Here is a 13982-nt window from a genome sequence, read left to right as displayed (position 1 = left end):
CTGTGTGTGGCACCCAGGGTAGAGGGGGCCCAGTTAAAAGTTTGATATGTGTCCCAGTCTTTCCAAGTTACGCCCCTGGTTTCACAGTACACAGTACACAGACATTGATAAATGTAAATGTAATTGTATATATATACACACACATTTATATTTACACATGTACATACTTGTATATAAATGTATACATACATGCAGCATTAGAGAAATTATTAATACATGGTGAAGTCCCTATCCACAAGTCAATTGACATCATATATAATTGTACCAGACCATAAAGATAGCAATTATCACAGCAATTAAAATTATACATTAGTATTGATTGCAATGGTAAATAGTACTAAATAATTAGAACTAGAGAAAAGGAAACTGATATAAAAGACAATAATAAAATACAATTACCGTATATATCGGTGTACAAGACGACTTTTTACACCCTTAAAAAAATGTCAAAAGTGTGGGGTCGTCTTATATGCCGGATATTGTCTACATTAGGGATGCACGTTGCAGCCGCACAGCTCAGTATAGTAACACATGAATGTATGGGAGCGCGGCTGCGGCTGTGTAATTCAGCCACAGCCCCGCTCCTGAGTCATGATAAGTTCGCGGGGTCAGGATGATGCAATGCGGCCAGCGCTGCACTAATGAGCGGCGGCACTGGAGACAGAACATGGCGGGCGCGCTACAAAACACCCCCATGTTCTGTCTTCAGTGCCTGAACTGCCGCTCATTAGTGCAGCGCCGGCCGCATCACCTCATGCTGACCGCGCGCGCACTTCCTGTCAGGAGCGGGGCAATGGCTGTATTACACAGCCGCAGCCCCGCTCTATAACGGCGGAGATCAGAGAAACCGCTCATCTCCGCCGTTATTCCCCTGAATGCTGTGATCACAGCTGACTGCAGCATTCAGGGGAAAGTGAGAAGGGGGGATGCCCCTGGATCGCGTCACAGGGAATTCCTGTGACGCGATCGAGGGCCATACCATATATGGGCAGACAGCCCAGGGTCTATTGACGGACCCCAGGGCTGTCTTACCATATTTCATGTTGTTAGGACATACCCAAGTATGTCCTAACAACTGCCTGTGTATTATCCGTCCACAGGTTAATGTACTGGCACATATCTGATATATGTCAGTACATTAAAGTTTAAAAATAAAGTAAAAACAAAGTATTGTTACATTTTAAAAAAAATACACCTTCACCTTTTTTACAATAAACATTAAAATAAGTCTCAATACATAAAATACACACATTCAGTAATGGCGCGGACAACAATGTTTTTGCATCATTTATGATGTGTACGCTGTAAAAAAATTAAATAAACACGGCTTTCATTCACTTATTAATGTGAGGCGCGAGGTGCGATGAATTTACCCTCCATGTTCCTCACATTAATAGTAATTAACCCCATCATGTACCTCGCACATTAACCCAATATGACTGAGAAACATGATGGGATTAATTACTATTAATGTGAGGCGCGTTCAAAATTCATCACACGTCGCGCCTCACATCAGAAAACGGAAGAATTTTTTTTTTATTACTGTTGGCAAAAGTATCGAAATTGGTATCGAAATCGCAATACTAAACGAAGTATCGGTATCGAAGTCCAAATTCTGGTATCGTGACATCCCTAGTCTACATATTGTCTACACACAGGTTGTGTGTTACCTTGTGAGCCTGTAGTCCGGTACACAGGCTCCCGGGATGCACGGAATCCGCCACGGATCTGAGGGAAGCCGGTATTAGCCGCCAGGGAACATCTCTGTAAGATCCTCTGGCCCGCCCTTTCCTCTCATTCCCTGCCTCTCAGATCTCGCGCGATGAAGCAGCCTATCTGCGCATGCGCGAGTTCAAAGAGACAGAGAGTCCTGGGTTCTGCCGCCGATGGCCATAGTGAAGCGCTCCTGCACGAAATGGTGAGTATATCTTAAATTCTATATTTTAAGGGTAAAAGTTGGGGGTCGTCTTATACGCCCAGTCGTCTTATACGCCGACATATACGGTAACTTTCTCAACTAGTTCAGGACCCAACAAGTGTCAAGATCTAATTTTAACCAATATTCTGGACATGATATCAAAAGAACAGATTAGGGGTCACCTAGGTAATAGTGTCCACAACATAAGAAGTTTTTTTTAATATCGTTCACCATACAGAATAAATAATGTTTTATTGTAATAGTCTAGGCTTCTATGGCTGCGCCAATTGTTTATTTTTTTATTGTTAACATTACTTTAGGGGAATAATGGAAAAGTTTTTTTTTTTACTACTTGGGGACTACTTTTTGTCCTACTTGGGGACTTGAACATGTGATCGTTAGATCGGTTTCACAATTCACTGGCTGGGCTTAATAGGAGCACAAAGAGGAGCACCAAGATAGAAAACTTGGGGGCCCTTTATTAGGCCCCCAGACTGCCATGACAACCTATCGTTACCACGTAATAGCGTTACATTGGAAGCCCCCCTCTGTCTAATGACTTAGATGCCACATATACTATTGACCACAGCATCTATAACGTTAAATGTATGGGATCGGAGTTTACTCTGATACAGGCAATTAGAGTGAGGTGTCTGTTGTAATAAACACCTGACACCCACTCTGTATAAAGCAGGCTCAGCTCCTGAGTCCGCTCCATACTTCCCCCTACCGACTATGCTTTTCTCTTTTTTAGGGGGGGAGGGGGGGTTAAAAACCTCTTTAATAGGGCCTGTGAAAAATACATACCTTATGGGAACACAAACGAGTTAGAAACAGGAGAAACCAATGTGGTTAACCACTTCCTGACCAAAAATATTTTCAAGTCTTAGCCATGTGCCAACTTAATAGCAAATTGTTGTTCCATTCCTCTGCCAACCTATAATTATTTTGTCTTGTTTTTCTTAGAACATATAGGGCTTTGATATAGTGTAATAAGATGTCATATATTTAACTTTTTTAATTGTAGAAGGATAGAAGCAATATAAAAAAAAAATCCTTTTTGTAACCCTCCACGATACATGTAAAAACCAATCCGGCAAGCAACCACATTGCTTTATGCTGCAAAATTTGAGAAAACTCACTCGCTCTAGTGAGCTCACAGAATCCCCCTCCTTTATCCTAGCTAGTGCCGGGAGAAACGAGGGGATTGAACGGTCAAACCTCCTACACTGGTTTTGGGCACCATGTCACATTTTCAGAGCTTCTGAGTAACCAGAACAGGGGAAACCCCTTAAAAGTGACACCATTTTGGAAACTAGACCCCTTGAGAAATTCATTGTCGTTTTCATGGGGTGCATGCTACTTTTTTTTTATCAGTTTTTATTCTATTTTGAAGAGGCGTGGTGACTAAAAAACAGCAATTCTACTATTTTATTTGATCCCTTTTTTTTTTTTACAGCGTTCACCGTGCGCTATAAATGACATATTCACTTTATTCTGTGGGGCGATACGATTACGGCGATACCAGATGTTTATAGTTTTTTTTATGTCTTATGGCGTTTGCACAATAAAATACTTCTTATAAAAAATAATTTACTTTTGGAGTTGCCTTCTTCTAAGAGCAATAACTTTTTAATTTTTTTATCAAAAAAGTCGGGTGAGGACTTGTTATTTGCGTAACAAACTCTAGTTTCTAGTTTCAATGCGTACCATTTTTAGGTATATGCAATTTTTTTTATCTCTTTTTATTCCATTTTTTTGGAGGTGAAGTGACCAAAAAATTGTGATTCTGGTATGATTTATTATTATTTTCTTTTATGGCGTTCACCGCGGGCGATAGATAACAAAATACTTTTGTAGTTCAGGTTGTTACGGACTTGGCGATAGCAATTATGTCTAGTTTATTTGTTTATTTATCTATTTTTTATTAATAATAAAAGACTGTTAAGGGAAAATGGTGGATTTTTACTTTTATTACTTTTAAAACTTATATTTTCTTATTTTTACACAACTTTTAAAACTTATATTGTCTTATTTTTACACAACTTTTTTTTACTTTTTAACAATTTAACTTTGTCCCACTAGGGAACTTGAGGGCAGGAGGCTCTGATTGCTATTCTAATACACTGCACTATATGCGTACTGCAGTGTATTAGAGCTGTCAGCTACTCGCTGACAGCAAGCATAGTGGGTCGTGACTTTGTCAGCACGCCCTAGGCTTCCGTCGATGGCATAGCCGGACGCCATTATTAGGTGTCCGGTTGCCATAGCCACCATCGCCGGCCGCTATCGTGTAGCGGGCCGACGATGGTAGTTTAACCCCTAAGTAGCCGCGATCGCTATTGAATGCGGCTTCTAAAGGGTAAATCAGTCCCGCGATCAGTCCCCGCTGTAGGAGCTGCGGAAACTGCTGTACAAGACAGCAGCTGTCAGAGCTCCTGTATGTGTCGGGAGGATGGCCGAAATGGTATTAGGTCATGGAGCGCGAATGCTATGGTTGCCATGACGGAATAGTATGGAATAATACTACTGAGCGCGAAGGGGTTAATCTACTCAAACAAGAAGGTAGTAACAAGGCTTTAAAAATAAAAACAAGTTGTGTAAAAGACATATAAAGGCAGCAAAGATTGAAGAGAGACTTATTGCCAAAGTGAAATAACCCAAAAATATTTTTTAACTACATAAATAACAAGAAACTCAAAACTTAAAAAAATTGCCCTTTTAGAAATAATCTGTGTGTCATTTAGGAGGAAAATGAGGACAAGGTCAATCTATTAAATGCCTTTTATTCTATCATATTTACACAGGAAAATCCAATGACAGATGGAAAGATTAGGGATAAAGTAAATTCTCCATTAAATGTCACCTGCTTAACCCAGAAAGAAGTTCACAGCCTCCTAAAGCTGGATTCACACATTGCGTATTTGTTGCAGGTTGTGAGGATGATTTTTGGGCAAAAGCCAGAAGTGGTTTCAAAATAATTGGGAAATATAAAGGATGTACTTATACTTCTCCTTCTTTCTGAGTTCACTTCTGGCTTTGGCTCAAAATTCTGCATTAAAATCTGCACCCAAGGGTGGGATCCGGCCGGTTCGCCCCAGTTCTCTCCAACCGGTTGTTAAAATTACAGCCGGTTCGCAGAATCGGGGTGAAACGGATACAATTGAGTTGCCTAGTGCTGCCCTGGCGAGGCACAGGATGCTAAAGCATCAAATGATGAATTCGTCAATAGGCACTTTAATGATGCTGCAGTCTGCGCAATGACTTCACCGAGCTGCTGCGTTGTTCGCTGGAGGAGGTCTGGCGTTGCTGGACGACAGCGTGGGAACGGTCACAGGTAAGCATATAATGTGGTTTTTTTTCTTTTACTGTGGTGTGGGCAGTGTTGGGGGCCTTATCTATAGGGGACACTAACTATAGGGGACTATATAGGGGGCACTAACTACAGGGCAAAATATAGGGGGCATTACCTACAGGGGACTATGTAGGGGCACTAACTGCAGGGGACTATATAGGGGGCTCTAACTACAGGGGACCATACAGGAGCCATATCTACAGGGGACGCTACAGGGGGCACTATCTACAGGGAATGCCACAGGGGGCACTATCTACAGGGAACCCCACAGGGGGTACTATCCACAGGGAACACTACAGGGGACCCTATCTACAGGGAACACCACAGGGGGCCCTATCTACAGGGAATGCCATGAGGGGCCCTATCTATCAGGAATGCTATAGGGGGCACTATATGGACTGGCACAGGGGTTCTATCTACAGGGAACGCCACATGGGTCACTATCTACAGGGACTGCCACAGGTGGATCTACAGGGACTACCACAGTAGCCTTATCTACAGGGACTCACAGGGGATCCTATCTGAAGAGGACACTACAGGGGGACCTATCTACAGGGGACCCTACAGGGGGCACCATCTACAGGGAATGCTACTATCTACAGAGCGCTCTATGGGAAGCACTATTTACAGAGGGCTCTATGAGGGGCACTATCTACAGAGGGCTCTATGAGGGGCACTATCTACATCTGGCACTGTTTGTGTGTGGTGCATTACTTTATAGTGTTTGACACAATTTTTTCATGGGCACAGTGTATGGTACTATTATATTCAGGGGCACAGTGCATGGTACTATTATATTCAGGGGCACAGTGTGTAGCACTATTATATTCAGGGTGACAGTGTATGATACCATTTTATTTAGGGGCATAGAGTGTGGCACCATGAGAATTTTATCCTTGTTTTTTGGTGCGGAAATGTTGGAAAAGTGAGGTTTGAGCAGCAAACTCTGCAGAAACAGGTTGTGGTCAGTAGGCGTCATCATAGAGGTCTGGACCTGATGGAAAATACAAGAGAAAAAGTATGATTCCAATCTGAAAAGACATCACCGGTGAGTCACTAAATGTATATGTTTATTCTCCCTGTGACTGATCAGTACTGTAGTCACTGTAAGATCTGCAGCAAGATAATGGGTGTATCGTTCTTTTTTGTGAAACAGCAACTCCCAGCACATCCTTACCATTGTTCTGGCTATACTGGGAGCTGTGGTTTTATGCCGTACAAACTTATATGGCAGGGGTTGAACTGAATTTGCAAGTGATCTCTGTACTGAGGTTTATTTGTGCTTTTGCTGTATATATGTACTGAGCTTTGTTCTGGTGCTGTATATATGAACTGAGTTTGGTTCAGAACCAAGGTCAGTACAGAAGTACAACAACAGAACCAAGCTCAGTACATAAATACAACACCAGAACCATGCTCAGTACATACATACAACACCAGAACAAAGTTCAGTACATAAATACAGCACAAGCACAAATATATGTAAATATATGTACTAAGTTTGGTTTTGGTGCTTTATATATGTTCTGAGCTTTGTTCTGGTATTGTATATATGAACTGAGCTTTGTTCTGGTACTGTGTTTATGTACTGAGTTTTGTTCTAGTACTGTATATATGTACTGAGCTTGATTCTGGTGTTGTATTCATGAACTAAGCTTGGTTATGGTACTGTGTATATGTACTGAGCTTGTTCTGGTGCTGTATATATGTACTAAGCTTTGTTCTGGTGCTGTAAATATGTACTAAGCTTGGTTCTGGTGTTGTATTTATGTACTGAGCTTTGTTCTGGTACTGTATATATGTACTGAGCTTGGAACTAGTGCTGTATATATATACTGAGCTTGGTTCTGGTGTTGTATTTATGTACTGAGCTGTGATCTGGTACTGTATATATGTACTGAGCTTTGTTCTAGTGCTGTATATATGTACTGAGCTTGGGTCTGGTGCTGTATTTATGTACTGAGCTTTGGTCTAGTGCTGTATATAAGTACTGAGCTTGGTTCTGGTGCTGTATTTAGGTACTGAGTTTTGTTATGTTGATGTATATATGAACTGAGCTTTGTTCTGGTACTGTGTTTATAAACTGAGTTTTTTTCTAGCACTGTGTATGTATATGAGCTTGATTCTGGTGTTGTATTCATGTACTAAGCTTGGTTATGATACTGTGTATATGTACTGAGCTTTTTCTGGTACTGTGTATATGTACTAAGCTTTGTTCTGGTGCTGTAAATATGTACTAAGCTTTGTTCTGGTGCTGTACTCATGTACTGAGCTTGGTTCTGGTACTGTATATATGTACTGAGCTTGGTTCTAGTGCTGTATATATGTACTGTGCTTGGGTCTGGTGCTGTATTTATGTACTGAGCTTGGTTATAGTGTGGTATATATGTACTGAGCTTTGTTCTGGTGCTGTATTTATGTACTGAGCTTGGTTATGGTGCTGTATATATGTACTGAGCTTGGTTCTGGGCTGTATTGATGTACTGAGCTTTGTTCTGGTGCTGTATTTATGTACTGAGCCTTGTTCTGGTGCTGTACTTATGTACTGAGCTTGGTTCTGGTGCTGTATTTATGCACTGAGCTTGGTTCTGGCTCCATATCTGTGCATTAACCGGGATATTTGTCACCGATTACTGCGCACGCCACATTGTTCTCCACCCTACTCACAGTGCACAGCCTAACTAAATGGGCTTAGGATGCTAAGGATATTAAATGTGCGTATATAGGTCTATACGTAATGGGTGAGTTTACTATAATGAGTGTGGGTAGGTATGTAGGCTTATGTAATTATATACATAGTGTGGAAATCCAGTTAAACATTTTGGACAGGGAATTTCTTTATTTAGAGCCCACTTTAATATAGGGTGTATTTTGAATATCGTAATTGTTTTATTTTATTATTAGAATCATTTTCCATGGTGCGATACACCGCAAAACACCACGACCTCCCCCCCTAACGTGTATGACTTTGTCTGCAAAACAGGGAACCTGTTGTTAAAAATTTGAATCCTACCCCTGTCTGCACCAAAAGTTTAAAAAAATATGCGATGTGTGAATCCAGATTTAAATATCTAAAATCAACAAGTCACCAGGTCTGGATGGCATGCAGCATCGACTTCTGCAGGAATTAAATACTGATAGGCAGACCATTATTTTAAAAATGTAGAGATTCTATAATGATAGGGACTACTCCACTGGACTTCCGCATAGTAAATGTGGTGCCAATAGTTAAAAAATGTAATTAAGTTAATTGCTTTGAAATTTTATGCCTGTAAATTGAATCTTTATTGTGAGGAAAATATTTGAAGGCTTCTTAAGAAGTGATATCCTGCAGTATCTCAGTGAAAATAAACTTATAACAAAGCATCAGCATGGGTTTAGAAGGGAATTGCCTAATCAAACGTATGTGATTAGCTTCTATGAGGAGGTAAGTTCTAGACTGGACGTGTGTAAACCATAGATGTGTATCTGGACTGTGCTACATAAAAGGTTGCTACATGAAGTGAGACTGTTGGGGCTAAGAGAAAATATGTGTAATTAGGTTAATAGCTGACTCAGTGATAAAAACAGGGTGGCTATTAATGAACATTATGAGATTGAGTCACAGCTACCAGTGGGGTACTACATGGGTCTGTATTGGGCTCTCTTCTTTTTAATATGTTTCATTTTTCAAATCTGACATGTTTCAATTTATGTGGTAATAACTTCGCAATGCTTTCACCTATCCAAGTAATTCTGAGATTGTTTTCTTGTGGACATTGGACTTTATGTTACTGGCAAAATTTGCTCGATACATTCAGTACATTCACTATTTAATTGTCAAACACAACAAATTTTACCAAAAAATTGTCATTTTTAAAAATTTTGATGTATTCGCTTGTAAGACAGGCAATTATATCACACAAAATAGTTGCTAATTAAAATCCCCCATATGTCTACTTTAGATTAGCATTGTTTTATGAACATCCTTTTATTTTTCTAGGACGTTACAAGGCTTAGAACTTTAGCTGCAATTTCTCATATTTTTAAGAAAATTTCAAAAGGCTATATTTACAGGGGCTAGTTCAGTTGTGAAGTGGCTTTGAGGGACTTATATATTAGAAATCAATAAATCACCCCATTTTAAAAACTGCACCCCTCAAAGTATTCAAAACAGCATTTAGAAAGTTTCCTCACCCTTTAGACATTTCACAGGAATTAAAGGAACAGTGTCATCACAAATTATTTTTTTATATGTTAAAGATGTTAGTGCTTTATTAAAAACGTTTATATTCATTTGTGTGTTTGTGTTTTACTTTTTCTTATTTTTACACTTTTTCTTCCCTATGGGGGCTGCCATTTTTGTTCCATTTCTGTCTGTGTCGATTAACGACACATACAGACATGGAATACGGCAGCCACAGTCCCATAGGGACTGCGAACGGCTCCCGTCCCATTGACTTCAGTGTACGGCGTCTGTGTGGGAACTGCGCATGCGCCGCTCCCACACAGTCCAATTCGAAATTGGCGCCTTCCGGCGCCATTTTCCTGTGGACCGGAAGTCGCGGCCGGACAGTAATATTACTACTTCCGGTCGCGGCTTCCGGATTTGTGCACTTGGACCAGCGGCAGCAAACGGAGCGGACGGGCCGGAGGGAGCCGCGGCGGCAGGAGCAGGTAAGAGATTTCAATGTATGTTCGTGTTTGTGTGTGTTTACTACTGTATGTAAACCTACTACACTGTGTGTTAGCTCAAAAAATGGCGACACACAGTGTAGGAGGTTACACCGTTCAAACCCCTCGTTTATCCCGGCACTAGCCAGGATAAAGGAGGGGGGGATGCTGAGAGCTCACTAGAGCGAGGGCTTTTAACCCAATGTTGCAATGCTGCAATTTTGGGAATAGCTCCATCTAGTGACCAAAAATGGGTAGTATTATAAATTAGAATTAATTTATAATATTTCCTGACTCGTGAAAAAAATAAAAAAAATTTGAACAATGTTTAATCACCCACACACTAAATGTTTAATTTTAAAAAAAAAACATGTTTTTCTGGCAACACATTCCCTTTAAAGCAATGTAGAGGTGAAATTTACAAATGTAATTATTTTTTTTTGCAGAAATTAATTTTTTATCAAATTTTTTTTAACACAGAAGTTTTTACAAGAGAAACACAACTCAATATTTATTGCCCATATTCTGCAGTTTTTAGAAATATCCCACATGTGGCCCTAGTGTGCTTATGGACTGAAGCACAGGCCTCAGAAGCAAAGGAGTACCTAGTGAATTTTTGGGCCTCCTTTTAATGAGAATATATTTAAGCCACCATGTCAGGTTTGAAGAGGTCTTGTGATGCCGAAACAGTGGAAACCAACCATAAGTGACCCCATTTTGGAAACTACACCCCACATGTGGTCATAAACGGCTGTTTGGACACACGGAAGTGTTCAGATGGGAAAGAGCGCCATTTGGCTTTTGGAGCTTAAATTTAGCACAAATGGTTTGAGGAGGCCATATCACATTTGCAAAGCCCCTAAAGGGAAAAAACAGTGGAAACCCCCACAAGTGACCCAATTTTGGAAACAAAACCCCTTGAGGAAATTATCTATAGTGAGCTTTTTGACCCCACAGGTATTTTGCAGAAATTATTGGAAATAGGCTGAGAAAATTCAAATCAAATTTTTTTCAAAGAAAATGTAGGTTTAGCAAATTTTTTCTCATTTCCCAAGGACTAAAGGAGACAAAGCACAAAAAAATTTGTAAAGCAATTTCTCCCGAGTTAAACAATAACCCACATGTGGTCATAAACAGCTGTTTGGACACGCAGCAGGGCTTAGAATGGAAAGAGCGCCATTTGGCTTTTGGAGCTCAAATTTAGCAGGAATGGTTTGCGGATGCCATGTCACATTTGCAAAGCCCCTGAGGGACCAAAACTATGAAAACGCCCAAAAAGGGACTCCATTTAGGAAACTACACCCCTTGAGGAAATTATCTAGGGGTGTAGTGAGGATTTTGATCCCACCGGTGTTTCATAGATTTTATTAGGATTGGGCAGTGAAAATAAAAAAAAATATTTTTCTTCAATATGATGTAGGTTTAGCTCAAAATTTTTCAATTACTCAAAAAATAAAGGGAAAAAAGAACCCCAACATTTGTAAAGCAACTTCTCTAGAGTACGGAAATACCCCATATGTGGTCATAAGCTGCTGTTTGGGCACACGGCAAGGAACAGACTAGAAGGAGTGCCATTTGGCTTTTGGAGTGCAGATTTTACTGGATTGAAATCTTGACAAATATCGCTTTTGCAAAGCCCCTAAGACACCAGTACAGTGGAAACTACCCAAAAGTGTCTTCGTTCATGAAACTACATCACCTAAAGAATTAATCTAGGGGTGTAGTGAGCATTTTGACCCCCACAGTTGTTTCAAAGACTTTATTATAAATGGGCAGTGAAAATAAAAAAAATCCCTTTTATTCAATAAGATGTATATTTAGCAAAACAATTGTCATTCTATAAACAAATAAAGGAAAAAAAGAACCCCAACATTTGTAAAGTAATTTCTCCTGAGCACGGCAATACCCCATTTGTGGTCATAAACTGCTGCTTGGGCGCACGTCGGAGCTCAGATGGGAAGGAGCACCATTTGGCTTTTGGAGTGCAGATTTTGCTGGATTGGTTTCTGGGCACTATGTCGCATTTGCAAAGCGCCTGTGGGACCAAAACAGTGGAAACCCCCCAGAAGTGACCCCATTTTGGAAACTACACTCCTCAAGGTATTCACCTAGGGGCTGTAGTGAGAATGTTTACCCCACAGGTGTTTTGCAGAAATTAGTGTGCACTCGATGTTGCAGAGTGAAAATGGGATTTTTTGCATAGATATGCCAATATGTGGTGCCCAGCTTGTGCCACCATAACAAGACAACTCTCTAATTATTAGGCCTATTTTGGTGACATATAAAGTATTGGTTCACAATTTCAGGGCTCAGATATGAAATAATAAAAGAAATCCCTGAGAAGTGACCCCGTTTTGGAAAATACACCACTCAAGGAATTTATTAAAGGGTGTAGTGAGCAATTTCACCCCACAGGTATTTTCCATAAATGATTGCGCTGCGGCTGGTGCAAGGTAAAAATTAAAATTTTTCCCTAGTTATGCCATTTCAGTGCCCAGCTTGTGCCGCTGGAGACACACACCCCAAAATTGTTAAAAGGGTTCTCCCGGGCCCCCTAAACCCTGTTCAAGCTTTCTGTGCTCTCCCGGCCACATGATTATATGTGGAGTTACTGAAACAGCATAACTCCCATATAACTGAATAGTAGTTACGGATGCTACGCTGCTTCCATAACTGCCATTCACTACTATGGGTGTTACAGAAACAGCGTAGCTCAGCAAGTTACACTGTTTCAGCAACTCCACATGTAACCAAGTGGCCACTGGTTCAAGTCCCCTAGGGGAACTAATAAAATGGGTATAAAAAAAACATTAGATACATTTTCAGGAGTGTAAAAAAATAAAATAAAATTTAAAAAAAAAACCTTTTCCCATTTTCCCCCAAGCACAATGTAAAAAATAAAATTATTTGGTATCGCTGCGTCCGTAAAAGTCAGATCTATTAAAATATACCATTATTTAGCTCGCACAGTGAACGGAGTAAAAAAACAAAATGTAAAATATCAGAATAGTTTTTTGGTCACATTAGCGCTTAAAAAAAAAAAAAAAAAAAAAAAAGTGATCAAAAAAGTCACATGTACCAAAAAATGGTGACAATAAAACTACATCTCGTCCCGCAAAAAATAAGCCCTTACACCGCTTAATCGATGAAAAAAATATAAAAAAGTTATGGCTCTTAGAATGTGGTAAATCAGAACAATTTTTTTTTCCTATTTTCTTTTGTCTAAAACGTGGGTGCATCTTATGGTTAGGGTATGTTCACACGACAGCGTCCGTAACGGCTGAAATTACGGGGAAGTTTTCAGGAGGAAACATCCCCGTAATTTCAGCCATAACGGCATGTACAGGCGCTTGAACGCCGCGTCAGTTACGGACGTAATTGGCGCTGCTTTTCATTGAAGTCAATGAATAACGGCTCCAATTACGCCCCAAGAAGTGACAGGTCACTTCTTTGACGCGGGCGTCTATTTACGCGCCGTCATTTGACAGCGGCGCGTAAATATACGTCTCGTGTGAACAGACAAACGTCAGCCCATTGCTTTCAATGGGCAGATGTTTGTCAACGCTTTGAAGCCTCATTTTTCGGACGTAATTCGGGGCAAAAACGCCCGAATTACGTCCGTAATTAGTGTGTGTGAACATACCCTTATAGTCCGAAAAATATGGTAAGTTCTTTTCCTTACTTCTCTAAATCCAGAATATCTGCTCTCCAGTATTTTTTCTATGTTTTCTTTGTTAATTTTACCATTTTAGATTTCTGGAGATGGGATGTTGATCCAGGGATTTTTTTCTGATTAAAATAATTGGAGGCAGGAAGGATTTTCCCCCATAATATGGAGCAATTGGCATCCTCTGTATCAACACTTTAGTTTTATAGGTTAGACTTGATGGACTTCTTGCTCTGTTCTGAGCCAGCTGAATTAAGTGGCTTGTGATATAAGTGGAGTTATAAAACCGGATTGGGTTGTTGTGTTTCAGTGTGTGACTGTGCGAGATAACTGAATTGAGTGCTTGCAAATAGAAACTAGCAAAAACTGACACTATTTAAAAACCTTTT

This window comes from Rhinoderma darwinii, chromosome 2 (genome assembly GCF_050947455.1).
Source record: "Rhinoderma darwinii isolate aRhiDar2 chromosome 2, aRhiDar2.hap1, whole genome shotgun sequence".
Classification (NCBI taxonomy): domain Eukaryota; kingdom Metazoa; phylum Chordata; class Amphibia; order Anura; family Rhinodermatidae; genus Rhinoderma; species Rhinoderma darwinii.
Note: the sequence above shows the minus strand (reverse complement) of the source record.